General features: G+C 41.3%; 1 protein-coding gene across 11 annotated transcripts in view; it reads left to right on the top strand.

The window, feature by feature from the left end:
- Positions 1-22,793, top strand: part of LOC110259998 (uncharacterized) — a 494,473-nt gene that overhangs the window by 451,834 nt on the left and 19,846 nt on the right. For 8 of the 11 annotated variants that reach the window (XR_014839720.1, XR_014839722.1, XR_014839735.1 and 5 more), the window contains one exon: positions 21,032-21,160. The gene's annotated coding sequence lies outside the window, so the exon portion shown is untranslated. Of the gene's footprint in view, positions 1-1,675; positions 1,715-7,752; positions 7,853-18,754; positions 21,161-22,793 lie in introns of those variants that run through there. The other 3 variants (XR_014839724.1, XR_014839721.1, XR_014839723.1) reach the window with 3 other exon arrangements.

Below are 22,793 nucleotides of genomic sequence, written 5' to 3'. Positions count from 1 at the left end.
CCCTAGTTTGGGAACCTCCATATGCCTCAGGAAGCGGCCCTAAAAAAGGCAAAAAGACCAAAAAAAAAAAAAAAAAAAAAAGGAAAAAAAAAAAAGACTGTTTTGTGGACCATTGTATCTCCAACACATCATAGATACTAAATAAATATTTATTGTGTGAAATGTAAATAATTATAAAGTTCTATTATTGCATAAGATGTATTTCTTAGGATATTCTTACAGGTGGCTTATGTGCATCCTGATTCTTTGGTCAGGGTAGTGTAAGAATCCACAGGAAACTCAGCCAGAAGACACTGTGGTTGAGGTCCATCTTTCTCCACTTCTCTCCCCACCCTGCCACATCTCCCCAATTCTTTTTCTTCCTTCTGCTCTTTCTTTTCTTTTCTGTGTGTGTGTGTGTTTTCACTTTTCCAGAGCCTGGAAAGGCTTCTGTAGAAGGTATGGATGCCTTGGTAGAAGGTACATCAGTTTGGTGCTGCACACCTGTCTCACCTTAACTATTTCTCAGGGCTCCTTCCTGTGTACTGACTGACTGCATGGTCACCAGCCCCTATGATTCGACTTGGCTGGGAAATGAGGAGTGTCACTGTCCAGGGTCATTTTCATACCAAGAGATATATGTAGGTCAGGCAAAGTGGGAGAGTCCACTGATCCTCAGGGAGCAGATAAATTGTTTTGGGGGATTTGGGAGGGGTTTTTAGGTAATTACTATGTAAAAGGTCTTCATCCCTTTGTGGCCAACCTAATAACCTGACATGCACTGGTTCTCTCCCTGAAGCAAATGGAACAACATCAGTCATTTCTTCCTACAATGTAAAATATGTGCCCAGCCCCACATTGTGAATTGCAATCAAGTCTCCCTGCAAAGTGGTGCCAACGTTCTTTCCTCCAGCATTATCTTGAGTTTTCATAATGACGGTCAAAGGAGATAATACAAATGAAAGCACTATCCAAGATACAGTTACATTTCCCCACTGTCAAAGACACTGGTACACATAACACATAAATCAGAATAAGCAAATAGAGCCCTGTCTTCTTCACGCGTGCCATTGGCTATCAGGACTCGAGCTATGTATGAATGCTTATAATAGTTTGCCCCAGGTTTGTATATGCCTGGAGCATCTTTGCTCATTTAGCTCTTCTGCTTGGCTCTCCCAAGCATCAGTAGAGCCTCCTCTTGACCTGGTGACATTTCTGAGTCTTCTTTGCTTATGGCTATAGCCACATCTCTTGAGCCAAATTGTGGGGCACACACCTCTCTCCTCTGACCTTATCAACAATGAATACATTTTAAAGTGTGTGTACTTGACACAGATTTACAAATCTGTCTAGCGGGGGGACCAAGGGGCCATTTGATTCAGACCTTGGATTCACTTAGGACATCAAATCTTTGCTTTTGACATTAGCCTCACATGACTCCATTCTGGCATTTGTCCATATAGTATCCAGCGCTACATAGAGAGGATGGAAAAACATTATACAAATTGAAACTGGATTCCTGTTACAGGGCCACACTGCCTTTAGGGTACCATGAATCAATGCACGTCTTGTTAATAAATCCTACCATTATCTTCTGAATAATACGGTTACATTTCCTTTTTTTGTAAAAGTGTTAATTTGTTAAATGTAAACATTACAAAACTTGCTATAGTTCTTTAAAACCCTGTTTTGACAGATCTTCCTTACCTATGAAACCTCAAAGGAATAAGAAAAAGAACGAAAGGGAAGGAGACGGCCCCCACCTTCTCTCATACTGAGAGGTAGCTTCCAGTGTGGTTAAGAGGCCAGGCCCCTCAAGCTGAGACTGGGACTTTTGAGGGGGCCTGTGCTGTATTTGTGAAGGAGGTGGCCTGCTGATGTGGCCACAAAATTCTCCTGAGTAAGTGATATGCCCCCTGGGAGGCATGAGGCCTCGTTCTGTTTTTCTTTTCCATTTTGTCCCATTCCTGTGCCTCTATTCAGAACTCACAGAAAGCAAACAGCTAAACATTTAAAATAAGTAACATGAAGAGTTATGGGGTATTGAGCCATCCTGCTTACCAAGAGAAAAGATAGCTCTGTGGATTCTAAAAGCGAATGGCGGACTATAATATAGGGAATTAGGCACTAAATTTCTATTAATTCATAAAAACTAAAATAGAATCCATTAAGAGTAGTGGGGTATGGGTGCGAAAGGAGATGTAAATTATCCATGATCATGCTTGAAATGCAAAACCTGATCGCGTTTGGCACCGGGCCAGCTACCATTAAAGTAATTATTTTTAATCATCAGCACTTGGTGACATGAATACTCATATTTGTTGATTTACTAAGAAAAGCACTTTATATTGTAAATAAAAAGGGTGGAAAGTATACATTTGGATTTCAGAATGAATAATAATGATTATTCTTGCTTTTTGAGGGTCTTTCCCTTTTTTTTTTTTTTTTTTTTTTAAGAGCCCATTTCTACATGGCTCAGATGTGGGGCCTGGTGTTGGTATCATTAGGGGTGGGGTGAGCTTATTTTTATGTCCTGTTTTTTAATGGGGTGGTTGGTTCTATTCTTAAATGAGGATTGGGGAAGAGAGGATTTCTCATAATACCTTTAATAGTAACCAAAGGAGACGTAGAAAATGGCTATTAAAATGCACCCTAAGAATTGCCGTGGGCACCCTCAGAAACCTTGGGACCAATTATTACTTTTCGTCTACTTCAATTTCTCAGCTTCTGCTGGGATTTGAAAGGTGAATCATGCTCACCAGGGACATGGGGACCAGAGGGGCGTCTCAGGCAGGGCAAAGATGCTTGCGAAGGAGTCTGGGAGACACAGGGTGGAGAAGAGAGGGGAGCTCCAGAGTGGAAGAGATGAGGCTTCAATGTGGACAGGCTGAAGTGTGCAGTGACCCTTCACCCTGTTCAAGGGAATGGATGTCTTCTCCTAAATCTGTGGGTTTCAAACACAAGTGCATTTGAAAAATCACCCCAACTTGCTTAAAATGCAAATTTGAGGTCTCACCCACTCCCCGTTCTCCGAAGACTCAGATTCTGTGGTCCCAAGGACGGGCCCAGGAATCTACATTTTAACCAGCATTCTCTTGCACCACAGCCCGCCACCCCTGCGTGGATGTTGAGCAGCCAGTCTCCCGTTGAGCAGCCCTGAACGATTTTGAACAGAGCAATGATCCCATCATTGGCAACCTAGAAAGTGGACTGCCAGGCAGGAGGGCAGTTATTATAATAACTGGGTTCTTGCTGTGGTGCTGAGGATCAAACTGAGCCAGCAAAGCTGAGATAACACTGAGAGGGGCATTTGAGAGCATATGAGGGCTGCTTACATATGGGGTCCAGGGAGAAGTGCCCAGGTAGTGGGGGCGGGTGATGGCAGGGGGCTGTCATTAAAAGCAGAGTTTCCTGTTCTTTTGTTTTCTGGAGATGAGTGGGATTGGGAAGGAACTTGGGGGACTGCGTGTACTTTGTTGGACAAATCTCACTTCATTCATCTGTGGGACAACTTGATGGAAGGCGTGAGGTGGGTCCGAAGGTCTCTCCATGGGTGAGAAAGAGGCCACCTGAGGGAAATGTGCAGAGAGGATGCAAAGGGACATTGTTTTTCATAGAGCGAGAGGGGATGCAGAAACCCACTGCCTCCTCTCGCCTCAGGAAAACCACTGCTCTTCACTTTTCCCTCCTATCAACCTCACCTCTGTGAGCCCCCAAGTGAAGCCTAGTATAAGCGATTTGCAGCACCGGGGAAAAGAACATCCGTTCACTTTGATAGGAATGCAATCCAATAAAGAGCCATGCCATTAATTTCTCAACCCCTGAAAGTGCCTGGAAACCCCTCACCATCTCCCTGTACCTCAGTTCGCAAATGTTTCCTCTGATTTACTGACTTTTTCTTAACCACCCATATTGTGATAAAGGACTGAATTTTTGTGTCTACTTTGCCTTCCTAGCAGTATCCCCAACCGTCAATACTCTTGTAGTTGCAGGTGTACAACATAGTGGTTCAGCATGTGTACACTTTGTGAAGTGGTCACCACAGTAAGTCTAGTTGCCATCTGTCACCTTACAAAGTTAATACTCTATCACTGACCATATTCCCCATGCTGTACGTGACATCCCTGTGACTGACTTACTTTATCACTAGAAGTTTGTACTGCATAATCCCTGTCACTCATTTTTCCCAACCCCTCTCCCCTCTGGCAGTCACCAATCTGTTCTCTGTATCTATGATTTTTGTGGACTTTAATTGTTTAATTATTGGCTTTTTTCCCTGTAATTGTTTTGGGCTTTATTTCCTCTCTTGTATTGTCATTTTTATCTTAATAATTTCTAAAGCTTTCAGTTTTATTTTTCTTTAACCATTACAGCAGTATTGCTATACACTTTTTTGTTTTCATGTAATTAGGCACAGTTGTACGGACTAGCCTGGAAACCTATCGTACGTAGTAACTTCAATTTGGAAACATGCTCCAAAAATATGTTTGGGGAACACAAATGAATTCTAATTGGTAGCTGCCAGTATTTGGGAGTATCATCACAGACTACTTATTTTTTAAATAATGTGATGTAATGTTATTGTATACATGCTAATAGAGTTTGTGGAGGTTTTTTTTTTTTTTTTTTTTTAAACAAAGTGCTGTTTTTGAGTAAAAAGAGCTTGATTTCATAGGAATATAATGCCTCATTAGGAAAACATATTTGGACAGAAGTGGCTGAGAAATGCAAGCCTACAGTTAACCAGAGGATGTTAAGATTGGAAAGAAAACAACCTGATTTTCCCATATGTGAAAACAGCTTGGCCGAAGTCTAGGGAACAGACCCCAGGGACCAAAGGGGGCCCCTATTCTTATGGTTCCCACTAAATCCTTATGATGCTGCCCTCAAATCATTCTATTAAAAATACTGGATTCATATTCTTTAATCCCCAGTAGAGCTTCTGGGCCTGCGTTGAAGAAGAAAGGGGACTGACTGACGCCCAGCAGAGAACATCGAGCTCGCTTTTTATCCTTTCATTTTGGAATTCTTAGGCAAAAAGCCAGAACACTAATGTGCATGTTCAAAAGAGAGGTTTGGGGTTGGGAGTGGGAGACAGGAGTGAGCAGGGATGGAGTTTTACACGGTAAGACCTAGCCTTACGATGTCATTTGCCCCATAATTTAGCCAACCTCCTCCTGTGAGCTCCATTACCATCGTTTGCCTCAAGACCAAGATTTTCCGTGCTGTCTTTGGACTTTACGCTTATTAACTGTCCCAAATATTTTGCAAGTGCAGCTCCGCTTTCTGATTGGAAAATAAATCTAATGCCAAATGTGGATTTCAAATGTAATCCTGTATATTCATTTTACTCACACTCTCTAGATGGCCAAAACACAAGTCACTCCCTCTGTGTCACTGACCATCCCTTGAACTGGATCTGGAGCGCCTTTGTTTAAGTGTCTCTGAAGAGGAGGGTGCTGGGAGCAGTTAGCCACTGCTGCCCCCTTGGCTTTCAGGTCATGGGGAGTGGGGGGTCGTCTGAATCTACCTGCTTTATTCTAAGACAGCTGAGCAGGTAAGCATAAGCCTTCTGGCCTAGAGGGAGTGCAGAATAGGACTGTCATAAGTGGAGAAAGGTATCAATGTTTTGTTTTATTCTCTAATGACATAATTTTTAAATATATTTCTCTTTTATTTGAGAGACTTTTCTCAAATTTTATGAGAGATCTTCTATTCCTGTAATATGCTCTTGACACATAGCTGGCCATTTTAGGCAGTTAAGCACCATACTTTTATGATCAACTAAGAATTCCATTGCTTTACCAAAAATTCTGAACAAAATTTTCATTTTCTTTTCTATCCTATTCATCTCTTTTCTTCCTCCTTTCTCTTCTCTTTTTTTTTTTCTTGCTTTCTGTGAGAGTGTGTGTGTGTGTGTGTGTATGTAGAAAAAGAAAAACCAATCTGCCAGAAGTTTTCAGCTGTCTGTCAGGTTTATTGAGATTAATTTATGTACAGTAAAATGCATCCTTTTCAGACTTCCTGTCATGGGTCAGTGGTAACAAGCCCGACTAGTATCTATGAGGACGTGGTTTCCATCCCTGGCCTCGCTCAGTGGGTTAAGGTTCCAGCGTTGCCATGAACTGTAGCATAGGTCACAGAACTGGCTTGGATCTAGCATTACTATGGCTGTGGTATAGCCCGGCAGCTCTAGCTTTGATTTGACCCCTAGCCTGGGAACTTCCATATGCCGCAGGTGTGGCCTAAAAAGACAAAAAAAAAAAAAAAAAGAAATGCATCATTTCTCCATACACAGATTATTGCATTTTGAGAAACATATACAGTCATGTAATGACAGAGATATAGAGTATTTAAATCACCTGAAATTTTCCTCATGTCTTTTTGTAGTCAATCCCCTCTCCACAGCCCCAGCTAATCCATTTTGCAGTTTCCTAGTTTTGCCTTTTTTGCAGCATCATGTAGGTAGAATCCTACAGTGTATAGCCCTTTAAATTTGATTTCTTTCACTCAGCGTAATGCTTTTGAGACTCATCCATGTCCCTTTATATCTATGCATACAATTCTGTTGTATGGCTATACAGACATTGATGTATTTGTATCACTCACTGATCCGTTGATGAACATCTGGGGTATTTCCAGTTTTGAGAATCTATCAATAAAGCTTCTGTAAACATTTGCACTCAAATCTTTGTGTACATAGCTTTGTGAAAAACATTTGATGTATTAGCCTACAAAGATGTAGGAAAGCAAAGAAATATTGAAAGAGAAAAATCTAATGTGGGTTGGTTGATGAGAGGTTGGGACTGGAAGGGGGGAAAGAAAGAACTGGTGCATGAGGATGTGGAAGATAATGTTGGAAAGTGTGTCTATATGTACAGCCTTTATTGCTAGGAGGAAGTTGGGAATGGGGATAGATGGGCAGGAGTTGGAGGGACCAGTGGTCATGCTGTCTCATTCAGATATGATCCTAATTGCTTCTATATCGCCCAACACCGTGAACATAAATGAAAGTTATAAATGATTTTGTTTATGAGGTCTCTGGGTGTAGTGTTTTTATTTTTTTCTTACAGTTTTATTGGTGATAATTGACAGAACGCTCTGTATAAGTTTAAGGTGTACAGCGTAATGAAATGATTAGCATGATAAATTTAGTAAACATCCATCATCTCCTATAGATACAAAATTAAAGAAATAGATAATGTTTTCCTTGTGATGAGAATTCTTAGGATTTACTGTTTATTTTTTGGTCTTTTTGCCATTTCTTGAGCCGCTGTCGTGGCATATGGAGGTTCCCAGGCTAGGGGTTGAATCAGAGCTGTAGCTGCTGGCCTACACCAGAGCCACAGCAACTCGGGATCCGAGCCGCCTCTGCAACCTACACCACAGCTCATGGCAACGCCAGATCCTTAACCCACTGAGTAAGGCCAGGGATCGAACCTGCAACCTCATGGTTCCTAGTCGGATTCGTTAACCACTGAGCCACGACAGGAACTCCAGGATTTACTCTTTTAACAGCTTGCATATATATCATACAACAGGGTTAGTTATATTTATCGTGTTGTCCATTACACCCCTAGAACTTATTTGTCTTATACCTGGAAGTTTGTACCTTTTGACTGCCTTCATCTAATTCTCCCTTCTCCCACCCCTTACCTCTGGTAACCACAAATCCGATCTTTTTTTTTCTGGTTATAGTTTTAATTTAGGGGGAAAAGTTTTTTAGAAATGGGATTTATGAATCAGAAAGCTTATACTTTTCTCTGTTTTTAGGCTTTTGACGTGTACTAAGGAAGCTTTGGCAATTTATATCACCCCCAGTAGTATGGATATTAAAGGATGTTAATATATCATTTAATGTTAATGTTGTCAGGTAGGTGGGTTAAAACTGCATCTTATTATTGATATCATTTGCATTCCTTTGATGACTAGGGAATTTAAACTTTTTTTTTTAATGCTGTGAGTCATCTGTATTTCTTTCCTTGTACGTGTGTTATGAGTGTATACATCAATTGCCCGTTCCTATTACCCGTTTTTGAGAAACCTAGCCATTTACAAATGTTAACCTTAATATTGTTTTCTAATAAAGAAATTTTAAATGTTTACATAGTTAAATATATTAGTCTTTTCCTATGAAATTTCTGTCTTTGATGTCATTATGAGCAGTGCTTTCCCCAAAAAAGATTATGTGGATATTTTCTCACAATATCTTAATGGTTTCATATATACACATAATAAATAGCATATGTGATACATATATTTAAATACTTTTTTAAATGATTTTCGGTATTGATTGAGATTCCATTTCAATTCTCCACTGTCTTTTTAACAGTGTATCAAATTTGTTTATTTTACAATTCATCCTTACCTTAGTGATTTGAAATATCTTGCTTTCACATTGAAAGCTTTTATCATTATTTAAATTCATTTCTGGATTTTCCATTTGGTTCAGTAGTTTCTTTAGCTAGTCTTGCACTGTTTACCATACTGTTTTAATTATTACAGCTTAAAATGGTTAATGTCTAAAAAAGACAGCTTCTTCCTCTTGCTTCTTCTTCAGTAGTGTTTTTGTTATTCTCATTTATTCATCTAAGTAAACCTTAAAGTCATTTTTATCAATTTTTATAAAAATCCTCTTATACTTTGAAAAGAATTGCCTTACATTTATAGATATAGGTATAATTTACCTTTAATAAGATTGAGATTTCTCACTAAAGAATTTTAAAATTCAAATACTTACATAAGTTTGCTTTATAATTTTGCTATTTTTAGGTCTTTTAAGGTCTTTCATATGTTTCTTAGTTTTTGCATAATTTTACAAATTTCACTTGTTATTTTGTTTTCTATTTCCCACTATATCTTTTAAAACTAGTTGTTATTGATGTGTAGGAAAGCTATGATTTTAATGCACATATTTTTGAAAATAGCCAATCTATTTACCTTTATCATTCATCCTTAGAGGTTTTTCTCCTGCTTTTTCCTGGTGGAAAAGAATAGACTCTGAAAAGCGATAATTTTGCCTCTTCCTTCCCATCCATGCTTCATCACAGTTGTTCTGAAGTTGTTTGCCTCACATAGAGGCAAGGGCTTCCTAATGAGTCTCCTACTCCTGTTACTCCTCACTGCAACCTACCTACATATTGCCGACGGATCTAATCACCTTTCTATTCAAAAATATCCAGAGTTTTTTCCTTTTTCCTATGTTCAATTTATTTAGAAAATCCTTATGGAGCACCCAGCTTGTGCCAGGCAATACCAGTAGTAAATAAAACCAATATGACTTCTGCCCTATGAGCTTTCCATCCACATGGAAGGGTGACAGATGTTAAGCACACCACCCAGCAAACAAGGACACTATTATAAATAGGAGTGTGTGCTTTAATGGACAAGAGCGGCATTATGAACAGAAAACTCTAGGTCAGAGAAGCCTCTCAGAGATCATGACTTCAGGACTGTGACAGCGGAGTGAATGGGATTTGGTCAGAGGATGAGTAGGGAGAAGCATCCCTGGAAGATGGGAAGCAGGTGCAAAGGACCCTCCCAACACACACACCCCGCACAAGGCAGAAAAGAGTGGTGCCTTTGAGAAACTGTAGAAATTTCAGTGTTACTGGAGTGTAGTGAATCAGGAGATAGGTGGTTAGCAGCTGGACTCCAGAATCAAATATTTTGAGCTTTATTTTTATTTATTTATTTTTTTAAGGGCTGCACCTGCAGCATATGGAGGTTCCCAGGCCAGGGGTCAAATCAGAACTACAACTGCTGGCCTATGCCAGAGCCACAGCAACGTGGGGTCCGAACCACATCTGCGACCTATACCACAGCTCACAGCAATGCCAGATCCTTAACACACTGAGCAAGGCCAGGGATCAAACCCTCAACCTCATCGTTCCTAGTCAGGTTCGGTTCCCCTGAGCCACAACAGGAACTCCTACTTTGGCCTTTATTCTAAGTACAGTGGGAAGCCATGGAAGGTTTCAGGGGTGGAAACAACATGGTGTGATTTGCACTTCAAAAGGGTCTCTCAGCTTCTAAGTTAACCCATCATTTAATCAATCATGGACCTGTATTTACAGCTTACGCCCAAGCTTGGTGGTCTTCCAGCAAATGTTCTGTATATCAGCAAGGGATTACTCCTTGTTTATGAAAGACTTATAATCAGCTTGAGGAATTCGCTGAACATTTGTTAAGCACCTAATTTTTGGCAAGCATTGGGATAGCTACTAGGGATATAAATATATAAGATAGGATCCCTCAGGGAGTTCACACCTAAAGTAGGGAGGGAGAACTAAGTATAATTAGGACTGTATTTTGGGGTGTACTCTAACCAGTTATACTGAAAACATTAAAGAATCAGGAGAAGGGGGCCCCAACTCTCTTGGGGCCATGGGGTACAAGGCAGAGGGAGGAGGGATCAGGGGGAAGAGTACTGCTAAGGGAATGATGCTGGAATTGAATTTGGACAATTAAGTGTCTTAGATATAAAACCAACAGATAAAAGAATAACAGTATGCGGATCTCTCAGAGGCATGAAAGAGAGGCAATTCATTCAAAGCAATGATAAATGCAGTAGCAAGATGGACTTTGGAGAGCAAGTGAGAAAATGGCAGAGATGATGCTAATCATGTAGGAAGGGGCATAAACGAGAAAGGGGCTTGCATCGTTGGATCTCTGGGAAGAAGGGTATTATCTGGGAGGAAACGGGTGTCATTGCAGGATTCTAGGTAGAAAAGTGACATGATCAGATTTGTTCTTCTAAAAATGTAACCTGATACTCCTGTAGAGATGCTGGGTCTGAGATGGGTGAGAATAGGAAGGGCTGGACCAAGGCTGTAGTGGGAGAAATGTAGAGGGGTGAGAAGTATGAGCAAGGTCAGTTCTCGGGACATCTTAGATGAGGGCGGTGAGGTGGAGGAAGGAACCAGAGGGTCCGATAATAAATATCTTAGGCTTTGCTGGTCAGGTGCTCTCTGTCACTCTGTTCAACTCTGCCTCTGTAGGGTCAAGGCAGCCCTAGGCAATAAAGGAAAGTGTCTGTGCTCCAGTGGAAGGGGTGGGGTAGGAGTATGGATTGGGTTTGGCCCCAGGGGTTAACCCCTGGTTTAGATAATCCATACATGGGGACATTCATGCAGGTGGCTACTAGATACTTAGAACAATCAAACTGAAACTCCAGAGGAGGGCTTAAGTTTAGCAACGTTTAGGAGAAATCAGTAGATGGATCATAGCTCACCCACTGGCAAACCAAATTCCAGCTGGCAGAGGTGATTGAGCAAAATCAGTACATGTACATATACACACATATATATACATACAAACACACACATATATATATATAAACTTAAATTTATACACACACACAAATATGTAAGTTTAAATTTGAATACCTTTAGGTGGACAAAAACTCTCCATTTAGCACAAGCCCTATAATTCCTTATTGTATCCTATTTACTGGACTCATATGTTTGTGTTACTTTTTCATTTCCCGTTCTCATTTGAGTTTTCAGCCCATCATATTGATAGTGTTTGGTTTTGTGAGTCAAGCTCAAAAGTTGAAAGATACCAACATCGAAGGGGGAAGTAGTAGAAGAATCTGCAAAGAGAGAAATAACAATCTTGATCTGAATCAGACAGTCGAAGAATTTTCCACCTAAAATTGGTTAGCAGTAACACCCTTCAGAACCTAAATCAAGCATCACCTCCCTAGAAAGCCTTTGGCAGTCACCCCAAAGTTTCTACTCCTAAGAGCCCCGGCCACTGTGGATGAACTTTTCCCACAAAACAGCATTGGCCCTCAATTGCACTGCTTGTGTTCCTCTCTTAGAGTCTTCATACTTTATCTAACCCTTAGCTCCTGTCATGAGGTTATAAATTCCTTATTTCTTACCCTTTAGTTTTTCTTACAAATCCTAACAGAATAATAAATAGGTAGCAGACAGCCAACAAATAATTGTTGCTTGAATGTGACTTATTTCCAAGACAGAAAAAGCTGATACTTTAAGGAAATATCATGTTTGGTTTTATATTTAAGTTCCTGGAGCCTCAATTGTTTGGCCAGGTTCTCATCAATAGCCTGCTCATCTTTTCCCCTCTTACAGCCCTCCCCACAAATCTCTTTTCCTTTGGCAATTCCACGTAACCCTAGAACCAATCCATCCTACCACACGTGGAGTTCCTGTCAAGAGTTCCACTTTCTATTTGATGACTTCTCTTATTTCCTACTTATTTATCCTAATGCATTGTCCTTTTGACCCAAAGAATTATTTAATGGTTTTTACAGAAGTTGTGCATCAACGTTGCCTTCCTCAAATTAACCGTAATAGTACCTAGTATATCTTCAATCCACTTTTCAAGCAATAACTAATTCATGGCTTTTTAAAGAACCCCTGCTGAAGAGTTAAGCCACTGTACCTGCACCATGAAGTTGGGGCCTGAATCCGTGGGTTAAGCATTGATCACTCTCCCTGAGGAAGTCACTGCCTCAGATTCTGTGAAGGTTCCACATGCTAAGTGGCTCCTGTCAGGCTCACATCATCCCTCAACACCTGCAGTCCTTTTGACTCTACTCCACATTAGGTATGAGACCCAGTGCAAGAGTAGCTGGTGCCAAGACACTGCTATTAGGAGACTTTTTTTTTTTTTTTTTTGTCTTTTTGCCTTTTCTAGGGCCGCTCCCACTACATATGGAGGTTCCCAGGCTAGGGGTCCAATCGGAGCCTTAGCCACGGCCTTTGCCAGAGCCACAGCAACATGGGATCCAAGCCACATCTGTGACCTACACCACAGCTCACGGCAACATGGGATTGTTGACCCGCTGAGCAAGGCCAGGGATCGAACCCGCAACCTCATGGTTCCTAGTCGGATTCGTTAACCACTGCGCCACCATGAGAACTCCTAGGAGACTTTTGATAGGGTGATTCCCTCTACTTTTGGTGGCAAATTTATCCTTTCATAGTATAAAGGTGGCCCTTGCCTAATGAGGTCTCTTAGAAATGGAATTTCATATCTCATGATATGAAAGTTCATGCATGTGTTGAAGAGTTTCCTCCCCCTCCTGTAATTGTTATAGATCTTAAGACACCCAAATTTGAGAATAGTAGGCAAGGACTGCTATTTCACAGAGTGAACATGCTAACAAATGACTGCTCCAAATTCTCTACCATTCAAGAGCAAAAACATCTTCCTGCATGATAAGGTGCTTGAAACACAAAGATACCTACTTGAAACATGGCAATCCACTCAAGATTTAGCTAAAAAGACGGCTCTCCCTCTGAATAATTTGGAAATCTAAGATATAATTGAAAAGAGGGACATGTATTAACAAACATAAGCCTAACCTTTCAAATAAATTCCATTTTACTATATATCCACAGCAGCTGGTAACCTTCTGACATGCTTATCTCCTAAACTTTTTGTTTTCTATCCATCTGTTAAGTATTAAGCGATGTCAATTCTTCCCTCCTCACTCTAGATCTACCCCCATCAAACTAGACTAAATAGAGCTAAATTCAATTACTACATTAAGATATATTCTGCCTTACTGAAAAACAAAATATCTCCTCTTTACCTTAAATCAAAAGGCCTGCTTGAGCTACGTCCCTCTGGATAATTGCTGCTTTTGAAATGGAAGAGGAAAAGCAGGAGCTATATATGCATTTCTTCTTACATGCTTCCTATGAAATCTGCTTTTAAGGACTTTAACTCCCTCCATGTAAGAGGCCATCAAAGTTAGGTTTAAAATTCTCCAATTTTGGCCATGTGAAATCTAAGACAGCAAACCCGAGATGCGCTGGACACAGTGTGAAGGTCCCCAGGTGGATGTCTTGGGAGCAAATGCTTTGTTTCGGAGGAATGCCACTCTTCTGGACCATAAGAGAAGGAGAGTTGATGCAGGTCCCGGGAGAGTGGGTGGAGCCTGTAGAGGGAAAATGGGTAGAATGGATGTTGGCTCTGGGGAGTACCCATCCGGCATGAGAAGACAAGACACAGCCCAGTGTGAGCCAAGCGGAGCTAAGGAAATGCTGTGACTCCAACACTCCCCTTCTGTCCTACACAGCCTGTCAGAACCACCAGAGTCAGGTCCCCCTAGACAAAGCATTCCTACACCCACATACTAGAAACCCTTAACAGGAATACACTACAATTGCCATTAGCAATAGTAATCCAACAAATCCAATTTGCCTACTCAAAGGCCACCAAGCTGCCCCACCCCAATCAGGGCAAAAGCTCTAGCTGGACCAGTAGGAGAATGAGGGGTATTCATCTGTGAGCAGGGCTGGGTGCGCATAGTGAGGGGGTGGGTGGGAAAGAAATGACGTTTTTAAACACTATTGCTGAAAGATGAGAAACACTTGCTTTCCTTCAAAGTATGAAATAGTTCCTTTTAAATAATTCTTTTTAAAATAAAAAAGAGGAGGAGTTCCTGTCGTGGCACAGTGGTTAACGAATCCGACTAGGAACCATGAGGTTGCGGGTTTGATCCCTGGCCTTGCTCAGTGGGTTAAGGATCTGGCGTTGCCGTGAGCTGTGGTGTAGGTTGCAGACGCGGCTCGGATCCCACGTTACTGTGGCTCTGGCATAGGCCGTGGCTAAGGCTCCGATTGGACCCCTAGCCTGGGAACCTCCATATGTTGCGGGAGCGGCCCTAGAAAAGGCAAAAAAGACCAAAAAAAAAAAAAAAGAAAGAAAGAAAGAAAGAAAAGAGGATTGTGCAAGGCAAAAATTATGAAAGTAGTACCTAAATGCCTGAAGTTTGGGGAAACACTGACATTAAAGAAAAGGATGTGCACTGGAAGATGCATGGGTTGACCTTTAATTTCCCACCAAATGACCCCCTCACAGCTTTCTATAGGGCCAGCCGCAGGCGCTGGAGCTGGAGGCTGGACTCCTGCCCAGGTCTGTGGAAACCCAAGACAGACACATCTGCCTCCGCCACCTCACCCCAGGTCTGGCACCCTCCTGGATGGAGGCCAGAAGAAAACTGGCATCTGCTGAGCCCTGTGCGCTGCTGGTGTGTGGCTGGGTCCTGACCATAAGGTCCCACAGCTCCTTGCAGAGGCAGAGCTCTGCAGCAAGGGTTGTCTTCTGTGTAAATGCCCATGCGTGCTGATGCCCAGCAAGGACGCCCGTTCATGAGGAGGCTGAACCTCTAGGTCACCCACTGTGTTTTTCAGTTACGAGCAGGGGTCACCCACAACTTGGAACACCCGTGGGGCATCCAGGGATCCAGGCCGGCTGCTGGCAGCACGAGCAGCAGGCACCCCCTGGGTTTCTGAATCACCAGCCTCCTGATGGTGATCAGAGCACCAAGAAGGGACTAATTTAAAAACCAAACAGTGTGGTAATTGCCCCTGGTCACTAGGTTGCCTTGCTTTTGGAAGGCCGCTGTTTCCGATTAGCGGGGCCTGGATCTGATGAGGACTAACAAAGTGTAACGAATGATCAAAGCGACAGTTACAACAGCGCGAGTGCTCAGTGATTGATCTGGATGACATAATAATGGTAACCAATGAGGGGAGGCGGGGGGTGGTCCCCACCAGGTAAGGACCAGGGTGGGCCCCGGACAGGTCAAGACTTTTCTCTGATTAGGGAACAGAAGGTCATAGGATGGAAGCAGAGGCACGTGGAAAGGAAGGAATGAAGTGCTCACACTGGAAACGTTTGGGTGAAAGAAGTAGGTCAAGTCATGGCTGAAAACGAGATCCTCTTTAGAGATGGAGATGAAGATTTCCAGTCCCCAGATCTCCAAATCCCCACTCCTGGGCTCCTCTGCAAAAGCATGTTGTTGTAAAGAAAACCCAGATCCCTGTGAGTAATTTAAAGAAAAAGGGGCTCATTATCAAGTCATCTTTTATCATATTTTTAACGAGCAGAGAAAATACCTCTTTAAAATGATGTAAGTAGAGTCTCAAAGAGACACTGACTTTCACAGCAGTGCTATTCATAGTAGCCAAGAAGTGAAAGCAACCCAGGTGACAGCACATGAATAGATAAACAAAGTGTGGCCTGGGTACACCATGGAATATTATTCAGCCCTAAACAGGAAAGAAGTCCTGTCACATGCTACCACGTGAATGAACCTTGAGGACATTCTGCCAGGTGAAAAGGTAGTCGCAAAAGACAAGGACAGTATGACTCCACTTAGATGAGTTATCTAGGGCAGTCAAATTTATAGTAACAAAAAGAAGAATGGTAGTTGCCAGGAGCTGTGGAGGGAGAGAAAATGAGTTATGATTTAAGCGGCATAAGAGTTTCAGCTGTGCAAGATGAAAAAATCTGACAGTCTGTTGCACAACAATGTGAATATCCCTAACACTACTGAACCATATACTTAACAATGGTTAAGATGGCAAATTTTATGTTACGTATTTTTCACAATAAAAAAAGCCGTAGAGCCCAACATATGTATTGTCATTTAGATAAAAATAATTTTTCAGTAATACTAAACATTTCCTATTTTCTCAAGTAGTTAGTATGTGCCAAGTCTAATTTGACTCCTCCTTTAGAAGTTCAAATATGTACAGGGAAGTAGGGTAGTGTTGATTTCAAAGCCGGTTGAGGTGGGTGGTAGTATTTGCCGCTGAACAAATGGCCCTGGGATGATGAGTATCTGAGGTTCTCATGCCTGTGTCTTATGGGTTTTATGTTGCTTTTGTTGTCAGTTTCTGACTCTGACGTCTTTTCTGTGGGTCCCTCTTTTACCACCGACAGCTTTGTCAAGGACATGAAAAAAATGTTAGACACATTAATTCAAGTTTTACATAAAATGAGGATAAAGCGATGCGGAATCAAGGGCCAAGCAACAGGTCTTGCCAGTCACCTGAGCTTCCTTACCTGGTCTTAGGCACTTCTGCCTTTCTCTTCTTGAAGTCTGCTCTATTGCCCAGCTTTCCACAGGGACTGCTATGGGCAGTGCTGCCAGCTCCAGAATCATGGGTGGAAAAGGCTCAGGTCTGTTATCAACCTGACCCCCATATCATTGGCACAAATATTACCAACTCTAAGGTTCATCTCTGATCCAAGCTAAGAAATTCAGAGACCAAACGTAAATCCATCTTCTAAGAAAAGACTAGCCAGATATCTTCAGCATAGAATCAGTGTCATTAACATTTTGATTCTTTATTGCTACTTTACTTCTTATTGAATAGGAAAAATATTCATTCTATACTTAAAAAAAAGTTGGTATTTTGAAGAAGGTGGTATATTCTCAAGGACTCATAAGGTCTTAAGTGATGCTCAGTGGAGAGAAAGGAGATGGCTTCTCACTCCTGACCCAAATTACTGATGGATCTAAAGGGTTTTCTGTTGAATTTTCTATTTTGGAAAGTCAATTCTGAAGCCCAGTTGAAACGTACTGCCTTACCCAGGACAAGCCTTAGGACCCCAGGCATCTCATACCATAGCTTTTGTATCCTGCTTCTGTTCCAGGCTCTTTTCCATCTGGAGGCTGCAGACGCATGCACAGAGGGATGGGAAGGAGAAGGAAGGCAGGGAAAGAAATGGGCAGCTATATCCTAAGCTGTATCCCATGAGCTCACTGCAAAGCCCAAGCTCACCAGCTCTGCGATGCTCTCTGAGATCCTCCACCTCTCCCAGCCCCCACCCCACTCCATGTTCCCGTCTTTGAAATGGCAGCACCTTCCACGTCCCTCCAAGTTTGCCATAAGGATCCACTAAACCAGGGCTGTGAACACACATTGCAGAGTGTTAGGTCTCTGCACAAATGCGAGGCCTCTTTGCTGATTACCATTTGGCAGATGCCAAGCTTTGTGCTGTTGACACAACTGTCCTCTATGGCCCTTGGCAGTTTGGACTTTGTTGACAAACAAGGGAAAGGTGGGAACATTTGTCTCTAACTTTGGCTTCAAAATACAGCACAAAAGTTTTTTGAACCGGCCAGCTGAGGTAGCCCCTGGTTTTTTCAGGTCTCTTGTCCACACTGGCCCACTTCCCCTGAACCCCTTCTCCAGCTGCTCTGACCCCTCACTGAACTCTTTCTACCCCAGCTTTCTTTAAAAAACAAAAAAAAAATAGGTAAACCAGCTTAATTTCTCTTCTTAATAATCCAAACACAGTCTCCAGGAGATTGGCACATCTTGACACAAAGACCTATCACTGTGCAGCCACTTTCTCTGGAACCCCTATGCACTGGTGTCACACCTTAAACCAGGTAATGCCAACCTCACCTATAGTCACCCAGGTCCCCAGGCAGCCTCTGATGTCAATCCAGGCGTTCCCCTGAACTGCTTTTTATTGTCACACTGTTTTCCTGAAGGGTCTTGGAAAATCATTAGCAGTGACAAAATATTTTCCAGAGCTCCAAGATTTTTTCTTTCTGGTGACTTTTAAACCTTTCTGAGCCTCCCTGTTCCATTGGCGCCCACCCTAGGGGGCTCCAAGCGTATTTGACTTAATTAGTTTTAATACTCTAACTGTTTAAATAGTTAACAGTAGAACTTGGACTTCAAATCACATCCCACCCCTCCAGCCCCCCAATTGCCTGTGTGTCTGAGGTTGTCAGATCAAGATGGAAAAATACCTCTAATTGTTTCCAGACAATACACAGCACTCTCACTCCGAGTGAGAATGAGTATAACTTACATTTTCACCAAGGGTCTCTGGGAGGCCCACAGGAGATTCCCGCAAGCCAGGATTCTTTGTGCATTCCAGTCCACTGGAAAATAAAACCCAGTTTCAAACTGAACCCGGAGCCTTCACTTCCCCTAGCTTATTTCTCCAGAAGAAGCTATAGCTCATTTTTTTTTTTTTCCAACAGACATTTCTTTTCAGATCTGAATGGATTTTTATCCTGGCTTTGTATGTCAGAAAATAAATACCTTGGCCCAGAGGAGGTGACAACTGTTCATTGGAAGATGACAAACACGGATGCTTCTGCACCCCATTCAGGCCTAGCAAATAATCTGCGTGGTGTTCTTTTTCTGTCTGGAGAAATAGCTTGCTCCTTGAGAATTTCATCTTCGGGCCCGAAATTCCACCTCTGAGGGACTCATTCCTTTGCCTGTAGAAGATTCGAGAGTTTTCGGAACTTGCAGTTTGAATACAAATACAGTTGTTGACAGAGAATGTCTTTGTCAGGCTCTCATTAACAAAATTTTTAAACTCTGTCAGGATGAGACTCTGGATTTTGAGCTAGAGAAGGGAACCCTGGGGGTGGAAGAGAAGAAAGTGAAAAGAAGGCAGTCAGGCCGCATTCATCACATTCGCTATGTGCCAGGCACATTCCACATCATTTCATCTTCATGACGTTCCGGTGAGGTGGCTATTACTGAGTCCGTTAAAAAGATGAGGAGACTGGGATTCAAAAAGGTTGAAGAATTTACAAGAGAACTTACTTTAACCCTAGTGATTTTTAAATTTTTTTTGGGGGGGGTGTTAGCGGCTGTATGCTCATTTTATTTTGTGCCATTGCTCTGTGTGTTTTTTTTATATTCTTTCTTTTTTTAAATTACTCAATGAATTTTATTACATTTGTAGTTGTGCAGTGATCATCACAACCCAGTTTTATAGCATTTCCACCCCAAATCCCCAGCGCATTCCCCCACCCCCTCAACCTGTCTCATTTGGAAACCATAAGTTTTTCAAAGTCCGTGAGTCAGTATTTGTTCTGCAAAGAAGTTCATTGTGTCCACTTTTTAGATTTCATATGTAAGTGATAGCATATAATGTTGGTGTCTCCTTGTCTGACTGACTTCACTTAGCATGATAATTTCTAGGTCCATCCATGTTGCTGCAAATGCTGTTATTTCTTTCCTTTTAATGGCTGGGTAATATTCCATTGTGTCTGGGCACCACATCTTCTTGATCCACTCCTCTGTTGGTAGGCTTTTAGGTTGTTTTCATTTCTTGGCTATTGTACATAGTGCTGCACTGAACATTGGAGTACATGTGTCTTTTCCAGTCATGGTTTTCTCTGTATAGATGCCCGGAAGTGGGATTGACGGATCAAATGGTGATTCTGTTTTTATTTTCTGAGGAATCTCCATCCTGTTTTCCACAGAGGTTGCGTGAAATTGCATTCCCATCAACGGTGTAATAGGGTCCTCTTCAGCATTTATTGTTTGTAGACTTTTTGAGGATGGCCATTTTGGCCAGTGAAAGGTGGTACCTCATAGTGGTTTTGATTTGCATTTTTCTAATAATGACTGATGTTGAACATCTTTTCATGTGTTTTTTGGCCATCTGTCTGTCTTCTTTGGAGAGTTGTCTGTTTAGATCTTCTGCCCATTTTTTGATGGGGTTGTTTGTTTTTTTGGTATGGAGCTGCAGAAGGTGTTTATAAAATTTTGAGATTAATCCCTAGTCAGTTGCTTTATTTGCAAATATTTTCTCCCATTCTGTGGGTTGTCTTTTTGTTTTGTTTAGGGTTTCCTTTGCTGTGTGGAAACTTTCAAGTTTAATTGTCCCATTTGTTTATTTTTGTTTTTATTGTCATTACTCTAGGAGGTGGATCTGAGAAGATATTGCTGTGGTTTATGTTGGAGAGTGTTTGGCCAGTGTTTTCCTCTAAGAGTTTTATAGTATCTGATCTTATATTTAGGTCTTTAATCCATTTTGAGTTTATTTTTGTGTATGGTATTAGGGAGTGTTCTAATTTCATTCTTTTCCATGTGGCTGTCCAGTTTTCCCAGCACCACTTATTGAAGGGGCTCCCTGGTGATTTTTTTAATGTTAATACATTTTTCTTTCAAGCAACCCATGTCTCTTGTATTAGATATTAAGTATCTTTTGAGGTTTTCTGTAATTAAACAAACATACAGTTATTAAATACTGAAGAAGTTATATACTAAATATTATATATCATATTGCATAAATAATATATGTAGTGAAGAAGGTTCATCTGTTTGCTACATCATAAATTCATCAACCATACCCCTAGGAACACCAACCAAAATGTAGGAAGCAGCCCCACACTTAGAAACCCACAGTTCTTGAGAACAAGTATTGGCCAGAGCTCCTTGGTGTGAATGAGTCCTCCCAGGCCGTGTGCACAGACTGGCCCACAGCTAACTCTCTCCTTTTTTGTCTCCTATAGAAGCAGAAGGTGGAGCCAGCAAGCAATTCAGCAGACAAGGGAAATCAGCACCATGAGCTCGCATCCACAGCTGTTGCTGTCCCTGTGTCCTTGGGAAGAGCTACCTGATGGAAGAAGGTCTCATTTGAGGTAAGACTCAAGGAAAGACCCTCCAAATCAAATCCTGGCACCAGGCTCATTCATCCCTGATGAAATTTTCACTGATCTGTAGTGAAAACACACTAAGGTTCCGTTTAACCTTTCTTGGAGAAGACTGTCTCTCTCTCTCTCCCTCTTTTTTTTTAACCTGTAATTTTGCTTCTTTTAGAGTATGTGACCACCCTTTTGTATTTTAGGAAATAATAGGGAAAGTAAATGGAAATTTGCTTTCTATTAAAACACTTACTTGGAAAAAAAAAATGGCTAGCTGCTTACATATCTTTGTGCATATGTGAGACTGTTTACCTGGCATGCCCACACAGGTGCAAAAAAGAGGCATAGATAAGGAAATGGAGACTTAGATAAACCATGGTAGAGTTCCATTATGGAATTAGGTACAACAATCAAAATTAATGAAATAGAGCAGTATTGATATAGAGGAATCATCAAGGTTAAGAAACCTGAAGTAAATTAAATGTACTATATAATGTCATCTATATAAATAAAACATCCCAAGTCAGTACTTCTATATGGACCTATTTCTGTATATGTAAATATAGAGAAAAAGCTGGAAGAAGCTATAGCAAACTGATACGAGTGGTTCCCTTTTGGGAAGACACTGAGATTCAAAGGATGTCACAAGAGACTTTTGCTTGATCTTTGTTTGACTTTTTTTAAAATTGAAATAGTTGATTTACAATAACTCAGTCATTTTGCTGTACACCTGAAACTAACACATTGACATTTTTAAAATAAGGAGAATGTGTTTAGCTATGACGTATGCAATTAGAAAATAAATTAAGTTTTTTTTTTTTTTTTTTTTTTTTGCTATTTCTTGGGCCGCTCCTGCGGCATATGGAGGTTCCCAGGCTAGGGGTCGAATCGGAGCTGTAGCCTCCGGCCCACGCCAGAGCCTCAGCAACGCAGGATCCGAGCCGCCTCTGCAACCTACACCACAGCTCACGGCAACGCCGGATCGTTAACCCACTGAGCAAGGGCAGGGACCGAACCCGCAACCTCATGGTTCCTAGTCGGATTCGTTAACCACTGCACCACGACGGGAACTCCTAAATTAAGTTTTAAAGTTCCAAATTTTATGGCAATTCCCTCTTTTTATTTATGTATTTACCATGCCTGTTATTTTGTTGTTGTGGTTGTTATTAATATTTAATTTTACAGCCTGTGAATATCAAAATCTGAGCATCACTGGGCTAGAGTAAAGGCAAAGATTCAATGAATATCACAAAGTGCACAAATAGGTCATTTTCAATAAGTATCCCCATAATAATCATAAATTTTAAAGGATAATGTAAAAACTAGTTCAGTATTTTAAGTGCAATACATTTATTTATATTGTTCAAATGAATTAAATTAAAAACTAGTTCAGTATTTTAAGTGCAATACATTTATTTATATTGTTCAAATGATTTAAATTTTAATTCTTTGAAACTCAGTGTTGCAATACATCACGTATAATGGGAGTTTGCAAACTTGTTTGTTACCACTGTCCCTCTAAGTCTCCCCAAAGCACATGAGGTTATTAACCATTTTGCATTTGGAGAAACTGCCTTTTGCCTCAAGCACGGATCTTGAAAAGCATGCCTAGGCGGCTCCTTTGTGGTGG

This window comes from Sus scrofa, chromosome 3, assembly GCF_054392235.1.
Source record: "Sus scrofa isolate SSC_HxYL_T2T_F1_AM1 chromosome 3, Sscrofa_HxYL_maternal_Yorkshire_Landrace_v2.0, whole genome shotgun sequence".
Classification (NCBI taxonomy): Eukaryota; Metazoa; Chordata; class Mammalia; order Artiodactyla; family Suidae; genus Sus; species Sus scrofa.
The sequence above is the reverse complement of the archived record's forward strand: the minus strand, read 5'-3'. Positions and strand labels throughout refer to the sequence as shown.